The sequence below is a fragment of the Galleria mellonella genome, unplaced genomic scaffold, assembly GCF_026898425.1.
Source record: "Galleria mellonella isolate WM207_F2 unplaced genomic scaffold, CSIRO_AGI_GalMel_v1 utg78, whole genome shotgun sequence".
In the NCBI taxonomy this organism is placed as follows: domain Eukaryota; kingdom Metazoa; phylum Arthropoda; class Insecta; order Lepidoptera; family Pyralidae; genus Galleria; species Galleria mellonella.
The window spans coordinates 4,103,836-4,117,389 of record NW_026442151.1 but is presented as its reverse complement, the minus strand read 5'-3'; positions in this window follow the sequence as shown (position 1 = coordinate 4,117,389).

The following is a 13,554-nucleotide window of genomic DNA, read 5'->3' as shown; positions in this document are numbered from 1 at the left end:
AATATACTTTATTTCATTAATAAATATATAATTAATAAATTCACGCCATATCTCACCCTTCAAACCGAAACACAGCCATGCAAACACAAATATATAATTACTAGCCATTAGCTGCAACTTCTTTCGTGCAAGCATGATAAGTTTACTAACTGGAATAAAAAGGGGTCTGTATTTTTCTCCATTTTAACTATATATAGTAAATGTATACCAAAAAGTGGTTAGTTAAGGCGCTGTAAGGTAACAAACGAAAGATATATATATATGAAAATTATAAAATGCATAATATACTTATATCCCAACCAACAAAATTATTTTGACTGACGTTTGAATGACATAGGGTACGTAGTCCGCTCACCATTAAGCGGTCTGCAGATAAAAAATGATCCTATTATTTTTATTTTTATACAAAGAATTTAAACGAATATGTTCTTGTATATTTTGATACATAAACTATACAAGAAAATATCCAAAAATGTATAGAAAGCAAAGGTATAACAAATTAAATGCAAATCCAAATTATAATTTGCGACCTTTATTTACTCCATATGGAAAAAGACACAAAATTATAACGAAACGAATAACAATAATGTCTTCAAGTAGGGACGGAATGATGCCATTTTCTGGTGAAATAAAATCCTTTGAATACATTAAGTGTAATGTGAGCCACGCCTGGTGTAATAAAAGTGTTTATGGCACTCGTTACGCGGTGCGCCGTAATTGTGAGTGAAAGTAATTTGTCATGATAACTCAACAACGGAATTGTATTTTTTGTAATGCATCTTAGAATGACCAAATCTGAGAATAGTAACCGCCGTCTGTAGATTTGAATAGCACCATGAACTTCGCTGAATACTCTCGTGATACCCGTGATACATATTCCTCATGGGTCACTATTTCTGAGCACTGGGATATTATGCTTCCGTAACATGTACGAGTAATTACTTCGGCGTATCCTTGTCCTTTAAACCAAAATACAATTATATAAACACAGCTGCTTTACAGAAGAACCACGAATAGATAGACGTATAATGCATACTACCTTTGTATAAAGCCTACATGTTGTGAATATATAAATGTATCATCATGAAAATGCTGAATATTTAGGGTGAATATGTTCCATTGAATATGTTCCATGGTAGTTCGAAACAATAAAATCGATTCCAAAACGCTACTCTTTATCCCCAATACTTTAAGATCTCGCTGCTGATATTTACAGGCTTTACAATAAAATATGGTTTAATTTTAATGAAACATCAACAAAAATGTCATAGAATCGAGTTACTTAAACATAATTTGTTGCCATTATCTTTAATTGCGAGCAAGTACCTAACGCCTAATTAATTCTGGTGACGAATTGCATTGACGAGTCGTTTGAGTTCGAGATGAATTATGGCATAAGAAAGGAAAAGGTGTGAATAACGTAAAAATCAAGAGTTGTCTGCCCCCATCCGTAAACTAGGGTTGGCAATAATGTCTAGTTCAATGTATGTTGATAAAAAGTGCACTAAAGTCGAATAATTTATTTTTAGATGAATCCAATATATTTGATCAATATACTAGTGAAACATCCAAATTGTAACTCTGTGGGATACGATAAAGAATTAAATTAAATTGAATTTACTATTACACACGATAAGTTGGGTTGCCTATACAAAAATTGTTTGCAAGTAATCGCGCTACCTTCTGAATTATTACTCTGGCTACATAGCGTTATATTTATAAGGCAACACTTATATTGACAGAAACAATATTTGAGGGGAAATATCGAGTGATTAATATTTCGGGATTGTGTATAGAACAGATAAAATTAAAATAATTTTATTTTTAAAATTGCTTAGTTTTATAAATAGTAATACTAAGTTTATTATAACAAATTAAAACCTGATACCTGCAGATTATAGCAGTATGATCTTAGACTATTCAATTCGACTTTGATAATTACAGCAAAATCATTATTATAAGGAGCTAAATTTACAATAGATTTAAGATAGTATTATGTTGAATTTCGTTCCTAATGATTGTAACACAATAGTTTGGTTAAACTATGAAATTAATTTAATTTTAGACATAAGTTAAATAATTGATGTTATCGTGAATATTTTCCCAATATGAAGATGTTTACCACCGCGCTTGCATGAGATGAGTTAAAAGAAAGTCTACAGAAAGAGAAGGTATAGACCTCTAGCACTTTGACTTGTCTATCTCTTTTTATGCAACATAGAATAGCGAACAAGCTGACAGCCAACTGATGAAAAGTGGTAACTATCGCCTATAGACATGAACAATACTATAGACACAATAGAGTAAAATATTTTACCCATGATGCTATTCATGCGTTGCCATTCCTGAGGCTAAGGTGTTATGCTTCTGTACTCTATAATTTCACTTCGCAACGACTTTAGAAATGGAATATAAAGTAGTCACTGTCAATAGAGTGATTATGGAATCTATATATCTAAACCACAATCCTAGTTTCTGGATATTAGAATGCCTTTACAAACACTATTTTATGCCTGTCCTTAGTAACGATAAAAACAATTGCATGCTCTCAATTAAAGTAGATATATAATATATACGTACTTAACTATAACAATAACCTAAGTCTCTCTACGGGATATGGGTCTCTACCTATCCGAGCAAGATATTAGGCTACTAATACGAGTATTATTAGAAAAAAGAAAACAAGTACGAAGTATTATTGTTTTATCTATGACGCCGGCCACATAATTGTTCGGCTCTTCTATTTTTTGCATTGGTGATGCTTTGTTTGATGCTTTGTTTCTTTCGTTTCGTCTTACTTATATGTGGAAGAAACTAATGACATATTATGGTGATATATTTTTCCTTGTGATCTAATATATATTGTATTACTATTTATACCCAAGAATGGCAACACATGAGAGATATGTATATTATGATAAAATAACACAAATACCTTTTAATCATTAAGGGTAATATTATAGTTGTTGTTTCAGTTGCAATTTACGAGTATATTCGATACAAATAAAAAATATAAAAAAATAAAGTATAATAATACAGATAAAAAATAAATGTTAACCATAGAGTAAATATTACCAAAACGAAATTGTATATAATTTAAAAATAGAACAGTAGATGTAGACTATACGTAAATGTTACTTAGTATATGGAGAGGTTGGAAAATAAGTGACAAGACAAGACAATGAGAGTTGTTATAGAAATGAATTTTGTGATGTTCATGTCTATAGATGATGGGTACTACTCTCCATAAGATGGGCCATCAGCTTGTTGAATCAAATAATGTATCAGACCTTAACTGTCCACTGCTGAACATAGCCTTCCTCATAAGGGAGGTTTGTCAGTGGTTGCCACGCTTGACAGGCGGGTTGGCAACCACAGTTTGGCTTTTGATAATGTTTTAAGAGGGACGCTGCTGCCCATCACTCCACCATAAGCTCCCTCAGTCGCCTCTTATGACATCCACGGAAACGGAAGGGGTGGCCTCATCAATTAAATAATTCATTCTAATGGTCCATTAATATTTATTTCTAACAATATTTTTATAGCTATTACTATTAGGAGATTTGCTGCATTTCCACGCTGAATAGCTATGGAGATGCGTTGACCAAAGTATAAGCCAACCTTCTAGTCGCCAGAGGTTTCCATCAGCTGACATGATATCTTTTTAAAAAGACTCATGGCCTCGGGGTGCCACGGATCTAGACATTCTCAACTTCAAACACCGCAAATATATCTTCCAAGGGATGAATATTTACGGTGCTTGATAGTCTCCTGGTTTGTTGCGACGGCACCAGCCCTCTTGGATGTACTTGGAAGGTGAGACGGCACCACCGTATCCACGCAGGTGAAGTCCCATACAAGTGGACGCCTCTCCTTCAAGGTACTAAGGACATCCTGCAGGTCTTTTGCCGTCATCACGCATAAAACCAGGAGATTCTAAAATGGCAGGAAATTAATGATTGATAATTATTAGCATTCTAATTAATTTCAATAGTAGGCATACCAGTAAAAAAAATTAAAAACTCGAAATAAAATCACAGTTATATCAAGTCGCCTGGCTAATAATTACAGCTTTTTATGGGGTAAGATCGGTGCCCAATACTACGACGTTGGTACCATATAACATTAATAAAGTTGTTCTAATAATTGTTTGTTGAAATTCTCTTATCAAAGGAAGCTTATTCCTGGAGCGCAGTCTCTTCAAACATCTAGACTAGACCACACCAGTTACTAACTTACTCTATACCAAGTTTTAATAAAATCGCTTTGATAGTTGAGACGTGAAAACGTAACGAACTACTTCAATTTATAATCTTCAAATATTTATCCGTACTAGCTTTGCCAGCGACTCAGTAGACACAGTAACAGACGATGATACATTTAAGCCTAAATAAACGATTTCTTTTTTATTTGGCCACATATTCCACTGCTGTGACTTTTATATAGCCATAATTTGTTACACTAAACTTAATGAAAATAATGAGCGGCGACGTCCATCTGACAATGAATCTGAATCATCATCATATCAGCCTTAAACTGTCAGTTGCTTAGAATGGCAAACAAGTGAACGGTCCACCTGATGGGAAGTGGTTACCGTCATCTATAGATATGAGCAGTACCATGGACATAACAGAGTACACTGTTTTGCCTATGATACCCCCCATGCGTTGCCATTCCTGAGGACTCAGGTATTATTCCTTTGTGCCCTGTAATTTCACTGCCATATCCCACCCTTCAAACTGAAACACAACCATGCAAACACAACTGCTTCACGGAGAAACACGAATGGGATAGAGGTGCCCAAGCAAATGACTTTTATACAAAGTCTCCCTCTGGTATTATTATTATTAGTTACTTCATTCTCGGCTAATTTGCCGGTTTTCTCAGACAACCCGTCCCAAAAACCTTTGGAAAAAAGAAAGCTGAGATCCCAACCCCTTTTATTGCGTGTGTATGCAAATATGCATACACATATGTATTACTACATATATATTATTTTTATGTTTCATAGCTCTATACGTGTGTGTGCGTGTCTGTAGTGGTGTGATGTGGTGCATCTTGTAAGTTTAGAGTAATTATTGTATTTCCTAGTACTTTACATATTATGGCCGAGGAATGCATGGCTGCTTGTTTTTGTAATATACCTATATTGATGTTCGCATGTAGTTGTTATTATTAGTATTATTATATTATTCTTTATTGCACTAAAACATACAGTAATAACAACAATTAAAAAATAATGTAAGCAAAGGTGAACTTATCTCTAAAAGAGATCTCTTATTATTACTATTAAAATCCAAGCACTTTATATAATTTTAATAACAAATAGAAAGTAATATCTTATAATTGATATAAAGAGGTTCGATCAAGAAGTCATAACACAAACAGTGAATTATATTAATTTTGTTTGTTTGCTTATAGTCAACTGTTACCACAGATTATCAGATGAGACGTCAGCTTGTTTACCTTTTTTATTTGAATAAGAAAAAAAAACCGTCCTCAGAAGTCACTGTGTTTTCTATGGTGTTTGTTATTCCTATATATAGGCGATGATAACTATTTTCCATAACTTTTCCAATACAGCGACTCATTGATTTTCTATTCCCATCAGTATATAAATAGAATTTGTTCCTCAAAAAAGAGCAGCGACTTCAAGCGTATGATAATTAATATTCATAAATACTGTCACTATTTTTATCTTATTAATGTAATAAATTTGTAATTAAACGATGTATGTACATGGCAGATAATTATGAAAAAATAAGAAAGATCTTAATAAGATCGACAACCAAAACAACGGTTTTAGTTTATCAGTCTGTCAATATGTTTGTTCCGATATCACGCAAAAATTACTGCACCAAATTAAATTTGGTTTTTACAGTCGTGTTTCTTTACCTTAAAAACTGTCGTGTACCTTAAAAACTAGTGTATATTTTATCTATGAGTTTTTTTTTACTTTATTTCATTGTTTTTTTTTTTTTACTTTTGAAACCCACGCATGTAGGATAAAATGTATTTACAAATTAATTTTAATTACAAACTATTTGAAAAATATTTGAATTTAGAATGCGGATTTATGCGAACCATATTGCTCGAAACAGATAATATCATAACTGGTTCTAAATTAGTGAAAATGTCTCGTAACCGTATGAAAATAAAAATTATCTCTTTTTCGAAATCTTGCATGTTTGCAGAGAACAGGATTAATGATGTTTTTGCTATTTTACGTAATTATAAGGCAAAATTTCATCAAAGATTAATGACAATAAGTAATCATATTGTAAAGACTGTATTCTTCACTGCATACCTGACGACAAAAGATTTTATAATGAAATAATTTAAATTTATATTTGTAATTCATGTATATTTTAAAAATAATAATAATAGTTTGTATAATTAATAATGTAACTGTAAACTATGGGTATATACCTGAAAATAAAGAGATTTATTATATTATATTATTATTATTAATTTAAATAATTAATTATTTTAATAATTATATTATATTATTATTATTAATATCTAACTACATATATTTAACAAAGTCTTTTCATTGTGGAGACGTAAATTTTACGTAACAGACTTCATTTTAGTGGTTTCCTATGAAGTGTTTGCTCCACTATTTATAATCTTACCTTTATTATAAATAGTCTGTTAGTATTAAACTGATTTCAGATACAAGACGGTTCATCGTGAACTTTAGCTGCCAAAATATTATGTCAGAAGCTACACTGTGTAAGTCGTGATATTAATCTTTTCTATTCTTATCTCTGTACTACCTCTTGTATCTTAATATTTACATCTCTTTCTGTTGTAATATCACAGATGCTGTATTTCCACGGTGCGCTATGAAGTAATTATAACAAGTTTGCAAATGGCCTATAAATATTATGAACGCCGGGACTCAGCTGTGTAGGGTGACCAAGAATATCAAGGAACGCGGATATAATATGATCACGTCTAGTACTTTTCTATAATTATTATTTAAAAATATCTGAGTATATATTGTATGGTTTATAATAAAAGTATTGTAAACTTATATTAAAATATATATGCGAGTATTTCGTTTTAACCTATCCTTTGCTTTATCTGTGTACCAAATTTCATTTATTTCGTCCAGCCCGTCAAATATGATTAACTTACAAACTTTTAAACATTTTTATTAATTTACAAATATCATTGCGTATGATGTAATATAACATAGCAAACACATTATTTTATAAATAGGGTTTCATTTTCTAAAAATGTTTAATTTCATCATCACCATCACATCAGCTGTTAACTGTCCACTGTTGAACATAGGCCTCTTCCATAAAGGGTTTGCTGTTAGTTATCGGGCTTTAAAAGGGACGCCGCTGCCCATCGCTCGACCATTAAATTCCCTTAATCGCCTCTTACGATACACATGGAAAAGGAAGGAATGGCCCATTCTGTGTCGGGATCACACGGTAAATGTCTAAATTAATACGTACCAAATCCAAAACTATTCATATACTTATAGTCACTAGTCGAATTCTCCAGACAATTGGCTACAGTGGGAGTTCTATAATTTTAAATTTCTTTGTTTGGATATCAGCTATCCTTAAATCCCACTATCCTACTTTGTATTTTAAATCTGACATGTCGCTTAATATAAAGATTGGTTGGCGCCGCGCTCTGCAACGAACTCACGGCGAAACGGCGGATTACACAAACTTGTGAACCTTTCAACCGTGCACCGCTGTATAAAGCGCCCTAACGGCTGAACGGATTTGAATGCAATTTGATACACAGATGGCCCGTATCTTGGATTGGCACGTAGACCAGTTTTATCCCTGTTCAAAAGGTAAAGCCCTGTGGTTTTGCGTGTATGATAAATTTCAACTCTCATGTTTCAATAAAAAGGATGCTCTCAATTGGACAGTATTTTTTATGTGTGTAGAACGCAATATTCTTGTTAATTGTACACCAATATTGTTTTTTTTTTAAATAAAATGTCCTCGTATTAATTTTATGGTAATCAATTGTTTTTGGTTAATAATAATTTGTTTCATTCTAAGTTAAATTATCACGAAAATTTACAGACAAATTTAATGTAAATTGCAAATAGACAAATCCTACCATTTTACGTACATACCCTTTACTCGTACATCTTTATGGGTATAAATTGAATTTACAATGCCGGAAAAAAAATTTGAATAATGTATAATACTAATTAGAGGGTTATATGAAAACAATCAGTTAAAATTCATAAAATAATCAGATTTACTTATTGGCAAAAATATATAAAATATATTACACATAAAAAATAATGCCTACTCATATATTTTTTTATGAAGTTAGAGTCATCATTCTTGCGTTGCCGACCCTTGAGACTTAAGAGCCTTAAGCAGCGCCTAATAGAAATTTTATTACTGCATGTTACCTTTCAAACTAGAACACAGCGACAACAAAATTAGAAGCAAGCTATTTAGTGAAAGAATATAAATAAACTTTTAGTTTAAATGCTTATGTTATAATAAATATTTGATAAGAAATCATAAAAATTTCGTATAGGAAAGATTATAATTATATTTGCATACATTACTTTATTTTATAATAACGTTATCATCTTACTAATAAAATTAAAGATTGTGTCCCACAAAAAAAATCGATTTCAATTGTGACAAAATCAGTTATTTTGATCTAAAAACTAAACTACTGAATAAAATTTTCATGGAACCAATCTGTATATCCTTTCAGATAGATAAAAAATACAACCTAATTGAGAATCTCTTTCTTTTTGAAGTCGGTTAAAAATTACAATAATACGATGTCTGTACATATATATATCTTATGCATTGCATTGCAGGGAGTCGGTGAATGCAGGTGGCTCAGGACCGTTCTTTATGGTAGTCTATAGGGGGGGCTTATGTCCAGTAGTGGACGGATAATGGCTGATGATGATAGGGTCTTATTACAAACAATAGAAACCAAATCAATATTTTTTAGAAATTTTGTCCATTTGTCTGTCTACATATGTTTATATAAACTGGTGTACGTTTAATCTTAATAAGGTTTTCCTACTTTTGAAATTTACGTGCATCTACGGAGCAGCGGGCAGTAACCTAGTACCTAATAAAAAGATAAAATAATTAATTCATTAGACAACATTTGGTTTAAGTCCGCCACAGAGAAATACTATCAGCTGATAAATCTATCAACCACATTTCAAACGTCATTACTACCTACGTCAGGCGCACCTAATGACGTAAGAAAAAAAAATGGGTGAAAGATTTACCGTCCGAGAGTGTTTCTCTCATGGTGTAACTGAGAACACACTCAGCCCGGTTAGCAGAGAGATCTTGCAAACTCCAACAAATCAAGTTGTCAGAAGGAATTTTTTTCTCAATTTAGGATTCTCAAATGCTTTTAGGGGAGAAAAATTAGGATTATGCAATTAAAAAATTTTCAAATATAAATAAATAATATATGACATATATATTATTAATATATTATTATTTTTATTAATATATGGCAACGCATGAGGGTATCATAAGCAAAACAGTATACTCTGTTATGTCCATGGTACTGCTCATGTCTATAGGCGACGGTTACCATTTTCTATCAGGTGGGCCATCAGCTTGTTTGCCATTCTAAGTTGTATAAAAAAAAAGTAAGCGTTACGCAATCACTTAATGCTGTACAGCATTAAGACCCCTTTTTGTACCAAACATTTATTTGGAATGTGGTCAAAAAAGAATAAATAAATAAGTCACATCTATCTCCAAGTCTTTAAGCTAGAATGGTATACCCTGTGATATTAGAAACTAAGCTACAAACTTTTAGGAGTACTGAGAACAGTCAGACCCGAGTCAAATCAGAAAAGTTCATTATGTAAATTGGTCCAATCGAGGATCGAATCTGGAACGTCGAAAGGCAACGTGCCCACCATTACGCTATGGAGTATACTAGGTATAGTAGAGTTGGGCGTTCAAGACTCGTTCGTATCAATGTTTTTCAATCACAATAAGTAGATACGTACTTGTACATTACAGATATATTTAAATTTACTCTTTAAATATAGGTACTTGGAAAACAAACAGTGTACACATAAATATAAAGTCTATGTATATCTGCACATTGTACACACATTAATGTGTATTAATGCCGGATACGTAATACACGTAAGTGATGTTTACCAGAAGAAACATCCGTTGGCGTTTCAACGTGCAACTTGAGTATGCAATAAATAACTACTAGCTCTCTATCTAGAGGTAGGTACCTAAACAAACGAAGCTTACAATACTAATGTGGGTATTACACATTTAACGCCTGTACACACGACGGACATTTTATCCACGGACAAATTTCTCTTTACGTAAACTGAGTACGTGTGTGTGTATGTATACTTTAATTTGTGTATACAACACACATACTATTTTAGGAGTTTTGTAACGACCGGACTTAAATGTACGTCGACGATTGTGTCTCTGGGAAGAGGTAAATAATTTCTAAGGACAAAATGTACCTCGCGAGTTGCAGGCTGACGTAATCTCATAAGAAATATGTATCTTGTGATTAAAAATACATCATATTGTAATTAACCGGTACAGAACAATGGTATACTCATATTTTGCTCTGTATTCTAGTAATTTGAGTATTATATTCAGCACTTCATTCCAGTATACGGAATACCCTAATGGGTGGCTCAATACCTTCGGCAGGAAGAGGGGAATTTTTAAAATGAATGGAAATGGAATGGTAACCCTGCCTATGCTATCAGTATACGCTGGTGGGGCACCAAGGATTAGTGATAGGTGAAGATAAAACTAGAACAGTCATTGTGAATAATCTAACAAGAATTAACCATGATGGTTTTCAGGGAGAACAGCGTGGAAGTCGACCTGATAGAGTATATTACTTGAAATGGGCATTAACGTCACCATACTAAAAAATCCTTTCTCGGGGGGAGAGGAGTTAGTGAACGTTAATAATGGGAACTAACTGACTTGACCCTTGAAAATCGTCATAGTTAATTTCCCGTGAATTTGTCATGATACGTGACCTGATTTCATCTTCATCTATCATCCTTCACTGATATACTTACCATTACATTTTCATACTGCTGAATAAAATACCTTTAGCGTGTTTAAAACGATTATATGACAATTTGGGACGCATTGCTCTATCTACACGTGCCTGTTAAACGATAGTAAAGAATTTTTTAAACCAACGTCATTATGACGTCATTCGAAAAAATCTTATGACTGTCACATATTTATTTTTAATTTTTATGATTGTAAGTAAAATTTTTTTTACGAGCTGCAATCTGCGGCTTTGCCAAAAAGTATATTATGTATATGTTACTACAGGTTTTTATCTATCTGTGTGTAATCTTTTGTCGGGAATTTCCGTGTTTGCATCTTAGTAGGTACTTTTTTTATTATTAAATTTTTGTTAATAGCCAATGTATTTATAATATTTTCCTATGTATTAGTTCAAGGCATAATTAATCTGTGTATTACCATAGACAAAACAATAACACTACTAAGTTTAATTCAACACTCCTGTTTAAGTGTGATTGAGTAATAAAAAATCAATATAATGTGACAGTGTTTGTATCTTAATTTTTTTTTTAATTATTATTAGTGGCAACTTTATTGGTAGCTAAATATTTATAACGTAATATTTTTTCCTATTATATTTGGGATAATTATAAAATAAAATAAATAAATATATAAAATAAATATTAAATATAAATTTATATTAATATAATATTGTTTTGGTTTGAAGGGTAGAATCCATATTTCAATGCTGACAAGATACGGGAGAATAACATCATAGTCTACAGAAATGCCAACACATGAGATTTACAATAGGCATCACAATACACTTTGTCTTTTTCATAGTGCTGCTTATGAAGCAGCACCATGAAAAAGCTACAGTTACTATTTTCAATGAGGTAGATCGTCAGTTTATTTGCCATTCTAAGTATCCTTGTCGCCTTTTACACTCACGGGAAAGGAAGGGATAGCTTATTTTATACGTATGTCAGGACTGCATTGACATTTAGATTAATAATATTAATCCAATAAGGAACTATTCAATTATTTCTTTTCAGTTTTTTTTTTTTAATTTCAATTAAATATTCTACATAAACTCACTATGTTTCTTGAATTAATACATGTGACTTTTTTATATTAATTCACACAGATAAAGTCACGACTCCCCGGTAGTATATAAATAAAATCGTGGCATGTAGCTACTTCTCTAAATATACCTAATCAAAGTCACAGTAGTAGGGAACTCTCATTAATTAAATCTATTTATGACCGTACGTGTATGTTGCCTTGTTTCAAGATGCTTTTTACTGTAAGAGACATCTTTCTATTTCCGTGTCCCTCCTGAGGGACGGCTATTTATGTGCTGCAATGTATTGAAATGATAATAGAATTTACGGGTCTCGCGTCACTTTTTTTTTATCTAATACGTTCTTTGGTTTGTTGCTTCAAAGATTTCCTTATGTAAATAAACAATGATTTTGAGTATTATTCTTATTTTAAATTATCATGTATAAATTAGTATATATATAGATATGAGAAAATAATAACATTATGATCTGCTATTTTAACTTTTTAAAAAGTACTTTCTTTATACTGTGGCGCATTCACGAGAAATTGTTAACCTCTTTTATGCACTTTCTTTTTGTTTTTTTTTTGTTTGTATATGTTTTGTTTAATTTCTTTAAATATGTACCAATAGCTTATGTTATTTGTGTGTTGTAAGTGATGCAAATAAATTATATATCTATCTATCTATACCAAATGATTAAAATTAGTGTCACCGTTCATTTTCATTACCAGGATTTCAGGATACAAAGGAAATATCAAACTGCAAGACTAGCGTGATAATGGATCTTATAATTCTTATACCTCACTGTAAGAGATTCATGCCCGGTAAGGTATTGATAATCATAATGGAAAAGTATGACGAGGATTAAATAATAAGGAGGAATAAACCTGAGTCCTCAGGAATGGCAACGCATTGGGGGGTATCATGGGCGAAACAGTATACTCTGTTATGTCCATGGTACTGCTCATGTCTATAGGCGACGGTTGCCACTTTCCATCAGGTGGGCCGTCAACTTGTTTGCCATTCTAAGTTGTATAAAAAAAATAAAGTGAATTATATTACTGTAATAGTTTTTATGTATGTACGTACATACCGTGGGTGAAGTTGCGTGTGAAAGATGGTAAGTGAGTACACAAAGTATCACGTGTTTAGAACGATATAACCATGTACAATTTTATTCAAATCCGTTCAGTAGTTTTTGCGTGAAAGAGTAACAAAAATCCACCTATGCATCGATCCTTACAAATTTTCATATTTGTAATGTTAAATTAATAATATAAACGAATATATCTACTTATTACAAACTCTCTAGTTCCATCAATAATTAACAGAAGAAAATAAAACAGAAATTTATTCGTAATTAAACCTTTTCTTATTTAAATTTAAAAGAATTTAAAGCGAGCCTATTTAAAAGAAAAGCTATGTAAAAACTGACGTAACGACTTATATTACTTCCGTCCT